Below are 18573 nucleotides of genomic sequence, written 5' to 3'. Positions count from 1 at the left end.
GTTTCGCATGCATTTACAAATGCAATGACTGACATCGACAATGTCTTTCATTCCGGTAGTACTTAGCGCAAAAGGTTTTTCTTAAATAATCATCAGTGAATAAAATTGTAACCCGTCGAAAGAAATAAACATGAATCTAATCAAGTAGAATTTATATTCTGTAGTACATATAATGCATATTTAACTAATTGTAGTTAAAATAATAATCAACTCAATTCACAAATGAATATAATATAGTCAAGATAATTGACAGAAAAAATGGCCTTCAAAAATACGTTTAGTGATAAATTATCACTAATAACCTAGTCTTGCCATAAATACTAAAACAAAGAAAAAAAATGTTCTATTGCAAATATCATTTATTACTTTTACAGTGTGTTAGTTTAAAAACATTAATATAAAACAATTTAAAATCTCCATTGGCTGCAATATAGTTCTAACGTTGAGACCGTTATCAATAGAAGCACGCACTCTTTCCATGGGAAAATTCCATGAACTCCGGACTCCAAATTATCATGGCATTTAGAGCAAGCCGTACTCTCTAAAACTGACCATAAATCATAATCCAGCGGATTAAGATCGCGACTAGACGACGGCCGACTAGTCTTCAGCTCTGATGAAGACTGGCCGTCGAAACGTTTGAATCCAACCAAGACTGCGTAGACCGAGCTTTATGACCCGGCGCCAAGACTTGCTGGAAGGACCATTCTTGGTTATTGAACATGGTTTTGTCAAGAGGCTCCACTAACTTCTCAAAAACTATCTTGATACACTTGTGTCGATGTTTTGATACCTTTTTCACGAAAGTATGGCTAAGTCACCCCTTCATAGCTAATACCCCAGAACCACCACTGAAGTCGAATAGTGCCCACGTTGCACACTGTCGATTAATTGGGAAGCTTCCTTAGAGCTTTGAGCATAAATACGGTCATTTTGTTTGTTAAAATGTTGCTCAATTGTAAAAAAAAATCTCATACGTAAACTAATATTCTATGTTTCTGCGCCAAAATGAGCAAACTCAATGACCAACCATATAATAAATGACAGATTCCAAAATTTTAAATTAAAAATAAACAAAATGCAATGTTTTGGTTATTTTTAACTGTAACAATATTAATGGTGAGCCTAACTACCTATATGAGATTGACACCATGATATTAGGTTGTTACCGTCACTTACAAACTTTGCTTATTGTGTTGCACTGCACTTGTTGTATCGTTGGCTATGCTAACAACAGCTGATGAAACTAAGCAATTTGAGAACAGCTGTGTGGTGCCTTATAATATCTCAGCTGCTATTAATCTACTGGCAGATCCGTGATTCAATCAACTTCCGGGCTGTGCTGTGTTGTGTTCGATCAACTTCCGATTAAATACTCTGCTTCACGTCACTAGCGTTTGACCGATCGGCAGCATGGGCTTATTGTGTCGTTTCATTTATGTATCGGACGAGCAATGTTCAGTAACATGACATTTATATTTTTTGGAACGAAATTCCTGCCACGTTTTGGCGAATAGAAGTTCGTTTGTAACAAGCGTAGGTACCAACGTAGTCACTATTATAATTACCTTAGCTAATTTATACATCTGAAAAGACTTTTGACAGCTAAGAAAAAAATAGAGGTGAACAGTTGCCCTCTATTTTTAGAAACGCACGCACAATTAAACAAAGTGACTGACGTATCGCGAGTGTAAGACGCAGCTGTCATTCACACTAAAGTAATAAACCTGGCCTGTTGTTATGCGTTGCCTAACAGCAAGAGACTGTATCAGCTATCTAGACGTATAAATCAGCTAAGATATTTATGTACCCACTCTTCCAAAGGGACAGAAAGTAATACATGTACAGTGCATTTTTATTGGTACCAACTACCAGGCGAACATAAGTAAACTAGAGATAGTATAATACATACACTTACAATATACTACCGTTTAGACAATAAAGAAGAGACATAACAAAATGGATAGCTGGGTCGGCTACTTATCTCAGCCAAACAGGAGCAGATTTGAGTATAAGTTGCTTTTCATGCTGTTATACATTGCATGCATAGTTTTAAAAACTTGCATACATTCCTGAACACTCCACTTCTATTTTGATATACAGGGAGTATTATCGGAGATTATAGAGATACTGTTCGGGTACAATCCGACCAACAGCCCAATTCATCATTTAATCATTCATCATCTCAGTCGGAAGACGTCCACAGCTGGACAAAGGCATCCCCCAAAGATCGCCACGACGATGGGTTTTGCGCTGCCCTCATCCAACCTACTCCGGCGATCTTGACCGGATCGTCGGTCCATCTTGTGGGGGGCCTACAAACACAACGCCTTCCGGTCGCCATTGGAGCACCTTACTACCGCATCGGCAATCTGTCCATCGAGCTATGTGCCTTACACAGCCAATTCAGTTTCGCAGTCTTTTGTGCTATGTAGGTGACTTTGGTTCTTCTACGGATCTCCTCATTTCTGATTCGATCTCGCAGGGAAACTCCGAGCACAGCCCTCTCCATTGCTCTCTGAGCGACCATGAGCTCTAGTTTAGCCCTTAATTAGCGACCACATCTGCGTACCGTAAGTCATCACTGGCAACACAAACTGGTTGAAAACCTTCATCTTCACGCCTTCTTCCCAGGACTTGGACGACATTACAGTCAGCACTTGGCCCCTAAATTCTCTGATACAGGCTCTCTCTTGACAAAATCTTCGTAAAATAGCGGTCTAAATTACTAGTACGGGGCAAGGAAAGATCTACTCATCTGTCAAACTTTATAGTTGCAAGTTTCAATTGTACACGGTGTATGCAGTTTCTTGTCTGGGGCTACTGCCGTAAAACAAGGGATATAATTATTTTTTTAACTAATGCTCGACTGTTTATATTGTTATAGAATTACAATAGTTATTTATGCAACTGTTGTGTAATAAGGGGTATTAAAACACGAATGTGGGTATCACATGAGTGTTTTAATACCTAATTATCAACAGTTGCATACAAGACTTTATCTACACCCAGAATATGAATCCTCTAAAAGATTCTGAAACAGTTAGCTTATTGCTAACATTAAAACAGCCAGTCCTAGTAGTAACTAATATCATCCCTTACTGATTATATACAAATAAACTAAGTATTAATGAAAGAATTATTAAATTTAGTAGTAATTTACATTTTATATAGTGCAATTATTCAAATCCACTTGAATATTATGTTATTTTGCAGCGTTTAAAATATCCGGCGGTGTACTGTCAAAACTTGAATCGCTCATTTTTTCAAGAAAAATGGCGGGGTTTCGAATACTACCTACTTTTTTTTACGGCGCGCCATGTTCTGGTAGTGTGGAACGCGCGTAAACGAAAATGTTCTTTTTTTGAAATTCATACAGATACCACGCATCGAGCAATAAGAATGTGGAATAATAATAATCAATAATAAGAAGCAATTCTGTTTGTTGAAACTCTTTGCGCATGAAGGGATCGAAAAAAAAACCAAGGAGTGTTGTTATGAAATTCAGTACAACATTACAACACTCGTTTGGATGATGTAATGTTTATTACGACATTGGGTGTTTTAATGTTGGCAATAAGCTAACTGTTTCAGAATCTTTAATAGAGGATTTAAAGCATGGGTGTAGATAAAAGTAGTTACGCCTGCGCCACGCCTTCAGTTTCACCTCAGTAGTCTGAGTCGAATTATAATTACTGAGTCTGTTAGGAAGATAATGCCGTTTCACAGAGTTCATGGCCTGCACGCTGTGACACTTCAATCCGATAAAATATCAGGTCATATATACATTTTTCAATGTTAGTTCGGCTTACGGCCGTTCCCAATATTCAGTCTATCTCCGGCTGTGGGGTACTTGAGATAAAAATCGTTACTATCGTTGACTATTCTGTTCCAATAAACTTATCCACGGTAACTCACCTTATCCGTACACAATGTCTGAAAAATGGGAGGACGTATAGCTTACCAGCGATAGAAGTTTGTATGGAAATTGCAATTCATGCGTCCCAATATAAGGCGATAAGAATGACTTATCGGGTATATTAGGACAGCTTCAGATTATTGACAGTAGAAGGTAGCAATTTATCTCTATCTGTAGATAGTATATTGGGAACGGCCATTATGAGACAGACGGACAGATGGATGAACGGGCTGACGGATACCCATCGGTGGCACAGTTATAGGGTTAGTTGTCATTGGTATGGTATATACATTTCATCACAGTAGCCAGCACAGCGCTTTCCAATTATAACACGTCTCATTGACCGAGATTGCGATGCATTAAATTCGATTTTAAATATTCCCGCAATACAAATCCGAACGGACTAAAAACTTTTGTGTTGATGGTTTTTCATTAAAATTCTCTACAGCCTCGTTGGGGTTGTATAAAAAGCGTTGCGATAGTCGAGTGGGTAAGTGGGGCTTGTTTGATATTACGGGACGTAGCAGCCGCCGGCTAATACGCGCCCTGCATGCAATCACTACGGCGCGGTGATGGATTATTATATTAATACAACTTCGCGTCCGCAACTCTAGATGTGCGGACTTTACTAATTCTAGTAGGCTTCATAATAGCTTTAAGGATAAATGTAAACACTTCTATAATAAAGTCCCAGCCACTGTTCAGGCATTATCTATAAATAAGTTTTAATGTTTTATAAATAAATGGCTCTGTCGTAAATCCTATTACTCCACTGCTGAATATCTAAATGACCGGACAGCCTGGGACTAGATTGTGATTATTTTATAGCGATAGAAATGACTGTACAATATTGTATATTTTTATTGAAAAGAGCGCAAAAAAAGAATGCTGGGAGAGTTTCTTGCGCCGGTTCTTCTCTCTCAGAGTGCCATTTGTTTCCGAAGCGGTAGGAGTATTAGAAATTACATCAAAAAAAAATCTAAAGGAATCAATTTTGAGAAAAATAAATGCCTTTTTATGCCTTACAAACCTCGGTCTTATAAATCATTCTATGGTCATAATAAACACAAAATAAATACTGTCTTTAAGCTAAGACCATACTTCCACCTTAAAAGCCTTCTTCTTCGTCTCTGGTGTTGCAGATATCCATAAGAAGGTTTTCTATTTCCATTACGTGAGGCAGTTGCCCACTCTTCCCTCTAATATTAAAATATACCACATCATGATAACTAAAACGTTTTATGAAGATAAGGGACCAGACGAGTAGAACATTCAGCTGATGGTATTTGATACGCCCTGCCCATTACAATGCAGTGCCGCTCAGGATTCTTGAAAAACCCAAAAATTCTGATGAGACATATGATGTTAAATCTCATTTGCCCAGTAATTTCACTAGCTACGGTGCCCTGCAGACCGATACTCAATAATGCTTACACATTACTGCTTCACGGCAGACATAGGCGCCATTGTGATACCCCAAAATCTAGCCAGCATCATGTGCAAAGGAACCTACCACTGGAAAACATTTTTAAATTCGTTGTAAAGTTACTACCAATTATTAACTATCTGATCGCCACCCGTGAACGACAGGGCCTCATCATTCAGTTCCGGTGGCCATTCAAGGGTCACATCCGTCAGTTACAATTTACCAAATTTTACCTACTGTATAACATATTAGGTGCTGTTTCTGTTTTGAAAAAAAAAACTAAAATCTCTACTCAAGCTTAAGTAGACCTTAATTACAGACTGATATAGATTCCATTATCCAGTCTGGAATTAATTCATATTGGGACCAATCTGGAAGTATAAGATGTACTTGAAACTTCAAATGAAATAAATTCAAATCGGCCCTCAAGCAAGGAAATCAGTAAGGTACTACGTTTTATGATTATGACAGAATTGTAATATTAATAAATGTGGAACTATACATTATCGAGTGGATGCAGGTGTGGTGCGGTGATTTATGGAATAGGAGGACAAACGAGCGTACGGGTCACCTGGTGTTAAGTGATCACCGCCGCCCACATTCTCTTGCAACACCAGAGGAATCACAAGAGCGTTGCCGGCCTTTAAGGAAGGTGTACGCGCTTTTTTTGAAGGTACCCATGTCGTATCGTCCGGAAACACCGCACAAGGAAGCTCATTCCACAGCGTTGTAGTACGAGGAGGAAAGCTCCTTGAAAACCGCACTGTGGAGGATACATCTAGATGGTGGTGAAGATATCCTAACCGGCGTGTTGTGCGAAGGTGGAATTTGGCGGCAGGAATCAGGTTAAACAGCTCTTCGGAACACTCCCCGTGGTAAATGCGGTACACAATGAAGCGACGTCTCTACGCAACGTCAAGTGATCCAGCCGTTCACAAAGCACTGGGTCCCCGACAATTCGAGCTGCTCTGCGTTGCACGCGGTCCAATGAATCGAGCTGATACTGGGGTACGCCAGACCAGAGACGACAGCACTACTCCATGTGTGGCCGGACCTGTGCTTTGTAGAGCGCTAGAATGTGGGCTGGCTTGAAGTATTGCCGTGCTCTATTGATGACGCCCAGCTTCTTCGAAACGAATTTGGCTTTGTCCTCCCGATGGCCACGAAATTGGCAATTGCTCGAGATTTCGAGACCCAGTATTCCGATACTAGGCGAGGCTTTAAGGGAAGTGTTGTCGAAGAGCGGTGATACGACAAATGGGGTTTATTTTTAGCGGTAAACGCGCAAACTTGAGTCTTCTGGGGGTTAAATTGGACAAGGTTCAATTTACCCCATTCCGCGACCTTCTCGAGAGAGGACTCGATAGAAGACACAAGTTTCTCCCGGCACTGGTCGACGATTTCCCGAGAGAGACCTGCATAACCCGTGTATACGGCATCACCAGTGCTGTCGTCTGCATAGCAATGTATGTTAGAGGTTTCCAACATATTATTAATATGCAGAAGAAACAGCGTAGGAGATAGCACACAGCCTTGGGGCACTCCAGCATTCACGGGCTTCGGGTTTGAGCAATATCCGTCGACAACGACCTGTATGCTGCGTCCAGTGAGGAAGCTGGAGCTTCACTTGCACAGGCTCTCGGGAAGCCCAAGGCGGCAAGCCCTCTCGCTTGACCTCGGAAAGGTCACAACCAAAGAGGATGTAAATACTACGTAGTAAGAGGCGGAACTGCCTAAGTAAAAATTGAAAATTAGTTTAGTATGAAACGTGCAGTCATTTGACATAAGTTTGAAGTGGTAGTAATTACAGATTGGCGACTGGCGGAGAAGTATAATCCGGCTAAGTTTGAAAGCGAACGGTTGCTTAAAACGTAGTAGATATCTCCGTTTCTTACAAGATTATAGCCGTCATCTGTCAATCTCTCAATGACTGCACGTTTCATACTATCGACTGCATCGCTTTTTTCTTACAGAGTTGCGCCAGGCTGGTATTATTGCATGTTGTTGATGACAACATGCATGTTGCTTCACTTGTCTCTAGATGGACTGTCCTTCGCTTTTATCACAAATCGGTTTGCATGTGCCTGCCTTCAATTGTCGGCTTAGTACTTTTTCCCCAATGCACATTAAATTCCACCACAGTAATTATGGCTTAAACTCTCCTCTACAGCTAATGTTACAATTATATAATTGTATTTTTAATATAGATGAAAACAATGATATCAAACTTTCTTAATTTAAAAAAAAAAATTATATTGCTCTCCAAAATTTATAGATTTTAGATTTTAAAATATCACATGTATTTCTTATAGTAATATTGTGCCTACCTATAATTTAAGTACATTTAAACTATTTTATTATATTTGTTTAATTCTTAGTGCATAAGTTAATAAATTGTATGTAGTTGGTAAGCCTTTATAAATAAATAAATAAAATAAAAATAAAGATACACATATCCGCAAACAAATTTATCGACGTCGCACATAACATGGCGGATAATTTTTTTTAGCATCTGTTTTTCTGTGAATTTATTTATGCATATCTCGTTCAGTTAGTACTAAACACAATTTGAATACTGTTTTTAATGATATGTTGTGACTAGCTCCCGTATTACTTAAAATAATTTGTTTCATTCCATTCAGTCTGTAGACATACAAACGTTATTTAAATAATAGATACATATATATATTTATGAAATAGCATTATTTGTAAAAACTAACCCTGACACATTTGTCAGAACATCTGAAATCCACAATATAAATTTGAGAAACAAGAATAGATTATGTTTACATGATAGATACACAGCTTCTATGTACAATAGTGTTCTTGAAATGGCGCCGAGAATATCTAACAAGCTGCCAATCAATATAACACAACTTAAGTTGACGTGTTATAAAAAGGAACTATTTAATCTCCTATTGACAAAGTCGTACTATTCTTAATACTTCTTTTCAGATGCATCACTCCATTGACGTTTTAAAATATCATATTACTTAATTTAATTACTTACTAACTAATGTTTTTACCAATTTCAATTTTTAGATATCAATTTACTGACATTGTGTATATATATTTCTTCGACTTGTTATTAATTTTTATTTGTTCGCCACAGCATGCGGGCAAGGAATGAAGAACTTTTATTGTGAGTTGTAATATCTTATGTGTACAATTATTTTTTTATGAAAATACGGGACGAGACGAGCAGGACGCTCAGCTGTTGGTAACATCCAGTGCCGCTCAGGATTCTTGAAAAGTCCAATAATTCTGAGCGGTACTACAATTGCGCTCGTCACCTTGAGACATAGATGTTAAGTCTCATTTGCCCAGTAATTTCACTAGCTACCTTCAGACCGATACACAGTAATGCTTACACATTACTGCATTAAGGCGGAAATAGGCTCCGCTGTGGTACCCATAATCTAGCCGACATCATGTGCAAAGGAAACTGGTAAATTTATTTAGTAGGTAGAGATAATTTATGACTTGTCAATCAAAAAATTGTAATATTAATTTTTGAAGAATAACTGACAAGCTATGGTTATACTCAACGTCAAGATCATTTATACGTCTAGATAGTCTTAGTTACCAGGTCATAAAATCCCAAAAAAAAAAAACGTCTAGACTATGACAGCTGTGAAAATGATAGCAATAATAGATAGACTGTGACAGCTATGTGCTTGCCCGTTTGGGTTGTTTGGTTCTAGGTGAAACTACCTAGGCTATTACATTTGACTTGGCACCGACATCAAACCTATCAATAGGTAACACATACATATAATAGTATTTTATTAAAATTAAATGTATAGATTTGCATAAGAGGTGTATTAAATTAAATCTCTATTAAGTTATTTTATACTTTTGAGTTTTTGAAGTCGGTTTTATTAAACGTAGTTTTTTTTTTATGTTTTACTGTTTAATGTCATTAATCAGGTTTACCTTATATATATACTTTAGTATAAGATTGTTGCTTTTTACTGCCATATATTAATATTGTGAAGAACGTTTCTTAGCTATGAATGATAGGAAGCTAAGCTAAGACCCACTTATCGGCAAACGGGTAAATGATAGTTATATATAGTCAAACTAAATGAAAACTCATAAAAAATCAGTACACGAACTATAACAACAAAAATTTTCATAAAATGAAAACTACTGGGCCAAACTATTTCAACTTTTTATGGGACCAAATGGCAAATATTCCGCGTCAAACTAAGGAAGCATCACAAAAATCGGATCATAAATCTCAGAGTAATCGGTATACATACATAAAAAAATACCGAACGAATTGAGAACCTCCTCCTTTTAGAAGTCGGTTAAAATATATGACACTCAGATAGTTATAGCTTATTTCCTAGGACGTCTTATAATCTTTTTTTGTTATGAAATAAGGGACGAGACGAGCAGGACGTTCAGCTGATGGTAATTTATACGCCCTACACATTACAATCCAGTGCCGCTCAGGATTCTTGAAAAACCCAAAAATACTGAGCGGCACTAAAATTGTGCTCGTCACCTTGAGACATAAGATATTAAGTCTCATTTGCCCAGTAATTTCACTAGCTACGGCGCCCTTCAGACCGAAACACAGTTTACACATTACTGCTTCACGGCTTCCTCTGCACAGAAGCCTCCCACTATATATACTATAATCTATATACAGTACAAATATTACAGCGAAGTAGGAAAGGAAACTATGATTTTGATACAAAAGTAGTAATGTAAACAAAAAATCATTAAGAATGGGGTCAAGCGACGTACTCGAATGCTCTTGGAATAAAAAGAAAATTGCGAGGAAATTTGTACCGGCTACGAAGGTTGGCAGGGCTCTGAATAGCGGCCGGCCATTGTAGCCGGATCTGCCTGTCGAAGCCTTCCACTTGCTATTTGTAACAATTTGCTTTATGCGAGGGCTGCTCTCGTACCTCTCAACGATCATAATGTTATTACTTATTTAAGTATTTATGGACTCTGAACATGTTTGAAGCATAATTTTGTATCTTTTCGTTGACAGAATTAAGTTTAACTATGTTTATGAGTAACGCCTTGTTAAATTTAAAATTGACAATTTATGACTGAAATAAAATATAGGGAACAAGGCAAAATGCATTTAAATGAAATAATGTTTGAAGGGCATAATTTTGTATCTCTTCGTTGACAGAATTAAGTCTATTTTTATGAGTAACGCCTTATCTTAATATATTATATAAATTACGTGATACGTTGTTTGTCCGCGATGGACACCTAAAATGAACGGATTTCAATGGGGATTACTTCATGGAGTGCAGTTTGGTCTAACTTGAGAGATACGATAGTTTTTATTTCGATTTGGGACCCATAATTATTTTTATTTTCAATATTTGTTTTGTATGGACATATTTTCTATGAGAGAATTTAGTGACGCACGGTTTGACAGTTCCGCTGTGATACAATTGCATTATAACAACAGGGATCATTTTTTACGAAATTATTATTTTAATTGATGTTTTGAAATATTATTGGCAAATTCCTATAAAACAATATTTTTTTTATTATCTACAGCAATTTATGACTGACAAAAAGTATAGGATCAAGGCGAATTGAATTAAAATTAAATACTTTCTGAAGGAAGGACATTTTTTGTATCTCTTCGTTGACAGAATTAAGTTTAACTATTTTTATGAGTAACGCCTTATTAAATTTAAAATTGACAATTTATGACTGAAATAAAATATAGGAACAAGACAAAATGCATTAAGATGAAATAATATTTTAAGGAAGGCCAATTTTATGTATCTCTTCGTTGACAGAATTAAGTTTAACTATTTGAGCTATTTTATTATGAGCAACACCTCATTAAATTTTTAAATAGAACCCATTATGACTGAAAAAGAATATAACAACAAGGCAAAATGCATTAAAATGAAGATGTAATATTTCTAAAGTTGATTGACATGATTTTCACTTTTTATACAGGTGGCCGAGAAGCTGACTTCCAAAGCTAAAATTTGAATGCCTCATGGTGATGAATATCCGAATCATCCCAATCTATGTTTGTATGTAGGTCCCCATTTTAATTTTTTTAGATACCTTGAACATTTTCATGAATAAAGCTGGACAAGTTATCTTGAACTTACGACTCAATTCTAAACTAGTACTACATTTTCTAAACTATTCATAGTTTCTTACTTGGTTATTGCAACTGTAGTTAATAATTATCAACAATAAAATTAACTAAAAGTCTTCAAAAAAATAAGAAATAAGTCCTAAACCACAACTATGTGAAAAAATCGGATAAAAGAGTAAATATTATTATCTTCTTAACTACGCAAAATCGTAGAACATAGGGGTGATTCGGATACTCATCACCATGAGGCTTTCAAATTTTAGCTTTGGACGTCAACTTCTCGGCCACGCTGTATGTGTTTCACGTATTAACTATTTATTTCACAAAGCTATCTTTTACTATTTTTCTTTTCAAGTCGATCTTTGTGCTGCAGAACAGAGCTTTTGGTGATATTTATAACCTTGGTCCTGAAGAATCATTGAGAGCAAAATTTTAAGAAATAATCAACTTGACTGTTGCCTCTTGATTCTTGATAATGTTATGTATGTAGGTACATAGGCACATAAGTGATTTTTAACTATTTACTAGAAAGTTTCATAAATTATGGCTAACACCAGGAACAGACAAACTAGTAACGCCTACTACACGGCTAAGTTGAGTTAGTAAGTCTTTTGTAGGGCGATGTTATAAATGCTTCCAGAAACTATAAGATTCCAGAAAATGTATTACAAAATTCAAAAGAATTGTTAAAAAAACATTTGTGTGGTAATTGTTACTATAACATAAATTACGTTGGGAATGGAGCGACCACCCCTAGGCTATTAAATAACAAATTTTATTGTACGATTTTATATTGTGACCAACTAATATATAAAATACTCATGTCGCGGTGTTTGTAGTTAAACTCCTTCGAAACGCTTGACCGATTCTCACGAAATTTTGAGTGCATATTGGAGAGGTCTGAGAATCGGACAACATCTATTTTTCATCCCCCTAAATGTTAAGGGTGGTCCACACGTTTTTTTTTTTTGACATTTTTGTTAAATTTGTTTGATTATGAGTCAGCATTAAAAATACATACAAATTCAAATTTTCACCCATCTACGATTAACAGTTACTTTTGAATCGCGATTTTAATATCGGCAATACAACGTTTGCTGGGTCAGCTAGTATATTTATAAAAAAAAACAAGCCCGCTGAGTTTCTTGCGCCCGTTCTTCTCAGGTCTGAGGCATACTTTTTCGTATGAGTGGTAGTTTTTGACTTTCAATAAGTGATATTATATCTTGAATAAAAATAGGCTGTCTGGGAGCTATCAACGAAAACGTTTTCTGAGCACTTTGAGATATACCAAATGGAATGGAATGGAATTATGTATGCTATATAGATGTACAGAAAAGTTCGCAATCGCATATGTCAACCGCTTAAGGACAACATAACATATCCATTTTAATACATTAAAAACTTATAAAGCGGTAATGTTATCTTTTACATTACATTAACAGCTTTGTTTACACACATACGATATTAATCCTTATCATTTTGTTACTATGTATATATAATCAACTTTGATTACACATTTCCCAAGACTTTACACTGAATACATACATCATTTTCTTTTCTGATGAACAGCGTCTGTCGGGTCAGCTAGTTGTAATTATAATATTATGTGATGTTGATATAACTATCTGAATAAATAAACAAGGAAATAATCAACTGTTCCGATTTATGAGAGCCGGGGGCGGAACGCGGCGGCTGTTCCAGAGCTGTGTGATCGCGATCTGTTCCCGTCTGGATAAAACGATAAGGAGATTATTACTCACTGCGATCCCGTTCATTACTGTTGTGAACTGTACCTCAAGCTATCATTACAATAACATAATTTTAACTTACTTAACGATATCCTTAGAAGATAACTGTTCGTATAACGTGTTCTAAGTGTTTAGTTAGAGTTAGAGTTAATGTTTCTTATGATGTCTTTAAACTGTTTCGGTTTATTCTATTTTTTTTATAGAATAGGAGGACAAACGAGCGTACGGGTCACCTGTTGTTAAGTGATCACCGCTGCCCACAATCTTTTGCAACACCAGAGGAATCACAGGAGTGTTGCCGGCCTTTAAGGAAGGTGTACGCGCTTTTTTTGAAGGTACCCATGTCGTATCGTCCCAGAAACACCGCACAAGGAAGTTCATTCCACAGCTTTGTAGTACGTGGAAGAAAACTCCTTGAAAACCGCACTGTGGAGGACCTCCACACATCCAGATGGTGGGGATGATATCCTAACTTGTGGCGTGTCGTGCGAAGGTGGAATTCGGCGGCAGGAATCAGGTTAAACAGCTCTTCGGATTCTTCTCTTCTCTCTTCTTCTATGCTACAAATAACTAAAACATTTACATTTGCATTCTGGCATTTGCACCAAATAAATAAGCAGGCTATTTTTGTATATATAGCTTCCTTGTGCGGTGTTTTCGGAACGTATGACATGGGTACCTTCAAAAAAATCAACTACATCTTCCTTAAAGGCTGACAACGCTCCTGTGATTCTGGTGTTGCAAGGCAGCGGTGAACACTTAACACCAGGTGACCCGTACGCTCGTTTATCCTCCTATTTCATAAAATAAGATAAAGTAAGATACGTTTTCGTGTCAATGTGTGAATTAATTTCTTTAATTCAATTTTCTTTATTATTTTGTAAGCCTTTAAAGAAAACCAGAGTACTGAAATTATAAAATGATCTTATCAATTCTTTTGAATATTTTGCTACTTTCTCAAGCATTAGCGAGGGAGCCGTTAAAATTATATTTTATTATAATCTGTCCCAGTCATTTTTCAGATTAGCCTATTCAAGTAAACAGAAAAACAGCCTGGTAAATCATTATTCCCAGTTATATGAACCGTGTAATCATACATTTAGCAATAAAAAACAGCTGTTATTTTGGCCATATAAATCTAGTAACAGAAATACTTGAGATTCAACTTTATTTCAGTCATCGTATTAGAAGCTTTTATGTAACCCACACAGATTACTTCGATTGATAGATATATCGTATGGTAGGCTTATTATTTGATACATTTGACCACCACTGAATATTTACACTAAGGCAATAACTACAATTCTACCTGAAAATAATATTATTATAAATAACATCGTGAAACGTAAATATTAATCTACTTATGATAAATCTGCATACATCCACCCGAAATGATCTCAATCCTCTTAAATACCAATTATAATTATTCAGATAAAAATAATGACACTATAATCGTCTTACAGCGAAACACAACGTTTATGAATTTATAGTGATGAAAAAAAAAATAATAAAAATCTTAAATAGGTACTTTCAATAAATTTTATTTCGTTTCTTAGCTTTCATGAAATTATGTGTTTATATAATTTTGGATCGATAACGCAACATAAAAATTTTAATATTCTCAGAGGCATATGAAAGTAAGGGACGAGACGAGCAGTAATTGGTAATTGAAACGCCTTGCCCATAACAATGCAGAGCCGCTCAGGATTCTTGAAAAACCCACAAATTCTGAATGGCACTAAAATTACGATCGTCACGTTGAGACATAAGATGTTAAGTCTCATTTGCCTAGTAATTTCACTAGCTACGGCGTCCTTCAGACCGAAATACAATAATGCTTACCCATTACTGCTTCACGACAATAAAAGGCGCGGTTGGGTACAGATTATGGGTACCACCCATAATCTAGCCGGCATCCTGGCAAAGGATCAACTTATAATTCAACTAGCTGACCCGGCAAACGTTGTTTTGCCATATAAAGTATAATTCACGCGATAGTTTTATAAGTAATAAAATATTGCCTATATTATAGCCTGTACATCATTTTGTTCTATTGTCAATAGTTTTTGCAGCACGCGCAAAAATAGGTTTTCGATTTTACACCTTGTGTTACAAAATAACAATTTTATTACGGATCCCTAATTTTGAAAAAAAAAACATAGCCTCATAGCCTTCCTCGATAAACGGACTACCCAACACTGAAATAATCATTCAAATCGGACCAGTAGTACCAGAGATTAGCGCGTTCAAACAAACAAACACTGCAGCTTTATAATATTAGTATAGATTAGAAACTCACTCTAGTTTATGACATAAATGAGCCAGGCTCACTAGTAATAATCAGGCCAGTAAAATAAAGATGACATTATTGGGCCGCCGGCTATTGGCCCCGTGACCTGATAATATCATTAACGACTACTGCATGTCGATTGGAACTGAATAGTGAGTCATTGTTTGTGTTGCTCGGCTGAAGTCTACAATCGAAACGACATTGTGCAAACCATTGGAGTTGTCAGCTCGAGTACACGTCGTTAGAAAAATATGCGTTTCAATGTTGAAGTGTGTTGGGTTTGTTGGAAAATGTTTGTCAATTTCCTCGCTCTTTAGAATTCTGCTCGATGGAATTTATGTGAATAACTTATGTGGTATTTATTGGTTACCATTTTCAAGGCACGTTGTTAGTTTCAACAAATGCAATTAAATATAAAATATAACTAGTGGACCCAACAGACGTTGTCCTGTACACACGTCTTAAATTTGAAAAATCGGTCCAGCCGGCTAGGAGGTTGTTTAATTGTGAATCTAAACCATTCTCGGATCCACTTGAAGACACACCAATCTCAAATTCACTGGAACACACAAAAATATCATCAAAATCGGTCCAGCCGTCTAGGAGTTCAGTGACATGCACATGCTCAAAAGAAATATATATATATATATATATAAAGATAATACAGTTATAAATGACATTTTTTGGGAATACAGATTGATAAATATCTCAACTACACTAGTCATATGATACATTGCATCAGTTTTACGTTATGGACTACTAATATGGGGTCATATGTTCAGCGAGATTTTGTTGCCCAGACAAAATGTTTATGTGCAATAGTAGGTGTAGGGCCGAAGCACTCTTGCAAAACGCTATTTAAAAACATAATCTGCAAAATCTACCATAAATATGTATGTACATTTTCGAGGCTTGCAAATTTGTACGATTACAGATATCTTTTCACGTCAGCTGTTGAGGTGAATGCTAGAGTTGTTACTCTATGTAAGACAGCCGCATAGACTTTGGAACATTGTCCTAACCTTACAATGGGGCCCCCATATTGAAGGATTGGCGAACAGACTTACTTCTGCAGCATACGCGGTTAAAAAGATTAGACAATTAACTGACATAGATACGGCGCGACTAGTATACTTTAGTTATTTCCATAGTATTATGTCCTATGGTATATTGCTATGGGGCAACGCTGCCGATATTAATACAATATTTGTGCTGCAGAAGAGGGCTATTCGCGCTATTTATAACCTAGGTCCTAGAGAATCATTGAGAGCAAAATTCAAAGAAATTAACATCTTGACTGTTGCTTCTCAATATACCTATTCTTCTGTAATGTATGTTCATAGGCACATAAGTGAATTTGCCATAAACTCTCATAACCATAATGTATACACCAGGAACAGACATAAACTGATGATGCCTACTACTCGGCTAAGTCGAGTTAGTAAGTCTTTTGTGGGGCGATGTATATGCTTTTACAACAAGATCCCAGAAAGTGTTCAAAACAAAAGTATTACGTTATTCAAAAGAATTGTTAAAAAACGTTTGTGTGGTAAAGGTTACTATAACATAAATGACTTTCTTAATGATACCACAGATTGGGAATGGAGCGACCGCCCTCAGGCTATTAAATAATAAGTACAATGTTACTTTGTTACTTTGTAAATGTAAATGGTACTTTGATTGTAAAACATATTTTTGATGAAAAAAAAAGCCCGCTGAGTTTGTTGCGCCTATTCTTCTCAGGCCTGAGGCATTCATTCTGGAATGGGTGGTAGTTTTTTGACTTTCAATAAGTGGTTTCACATCCTATTTTGAGTAAAAATATTTGAATTTAAATTTAAAGCAATACCTTTTCTTAAAAATAGCCATAACATGTGTATAAAAGTATATAAGAGTCCTTGAAAATACAGTCAAAGAAAATGTTTATACCAAGACTCTTTAAATGGCTGCTTGAAAATAATTTTTATAGTATTAATGAATATTTAAATATTTGTTAAGATTTTGCATGTTTTTAATATAAGCTGGATGGAGGACACATTGTAATATTTAAGATCTGGACATACCCTATTCCAAAGCAAAATTTGACCTGGCTAGTTAGGTACTTGGCCTCTTGCTTGGGCCATTGCGTATTTCAGCTGAATTTCTTACTCCAACCAGCTCAGAGTCAATCTAGAAAGTTAGCATTTTTTCAGACCGTTCCAGGCTTGGGTGCGATTCTGGAGATTGGAGAATCCTGCACGGAAATAGACTGATAGGCATAAAAATAATCAGTAAATAACATAGGGAACTAAAGGTTTATTATCACTCATAGTAAGTATAATAGTTATTGTACGAAACTGTTTCTTGCTTATATAAATAAAAAAAAGTGTGTGTGTACTTATGTATGGACGCAAGAATTTATACTTATCTGGTTTTACGAAGCAAAACTCACTAAAATGATTTATTCCTCGTGCTATTCTACGTTTTAAGAAAGAACAATTTTGTAGAAATCTTGCAAAGATGGCTTTGAGAATTTATTATTAAATAATGAATACAGCTGTATGGCCTTGAACCCTTTGCCTGTCCTAATAATGGACGAAGAAACCAAAAAAAAAGCAAACGAATGACGCAAACGTCAGAAAATTTTAGGAACCAACTTATACCTGTTACTATTGTTTCCTTTATCATTTTTTCATAACGCCAAACTAATGCCTAAAGAAGTATAACTTCAAAAATACCTATCTTACTCGTATAAATAATATCTCTCTCTTTTACATTAATTGTAAGTTAAAATGTGAACAGATAAAAGACGGATGTTAAAGTTGTTTCACTGAATTACAAAATGTGTGTCGGAGGGCGGGAAGATAAAGGGATGCTCGTAAAAGGACATTGTATTGACTATAACCTGTGACGGTGACAACACGCCCGGCCGTTAATTGGAACGTGTTACACGCGGCTCCGTGATGTGTCATCCGTCTACAATTAGCGACGTAATAGCTCTATTACTGGTTGCTATATCGGATACGTGTTAGCTCATTCATCAACGCTAGTTATGCTATTCTCAGTCGGTATCCACTGTCCGTCTGTGTCTACTAACTCGTGAAC

The 18573-nt window shown here is 36.3% G+C and overlaps 1 protein-coding gene across 1 annotated transcript in view; it reads left to right on the top strand.

Annotated features, from left to right (window-relative positions):
- LOC126971424 (uncharacterized) overlaps positions 1–18573 on the top strand; it is a 113445-nt gene that overhangs the window by 69465 nt on the left and 25407 nt on the right. The window lies entirely within an intron of this gene.

The sequence above is a fragment of the Leptidea sinapis genome, chromosome 23 (assembly GCF_905404315.1).
Source record: "Leptidea sinapis chromosome 23, ilLepSina1.1, whole genome shotgun sequence".
Classification (NCBI taxonomy): domain Eukaryota; kingdom Metazoa; phylum Arthropoda; class Insecta; order Lepidoptera; family Pieridae; genus Leptidea; species Leptidea sinapis.
The sequence above is the reverse complement of the archived record's forward strand: the minus strand, read 5'-3'. Positions and strand labels throughout refer to the sequence as shown.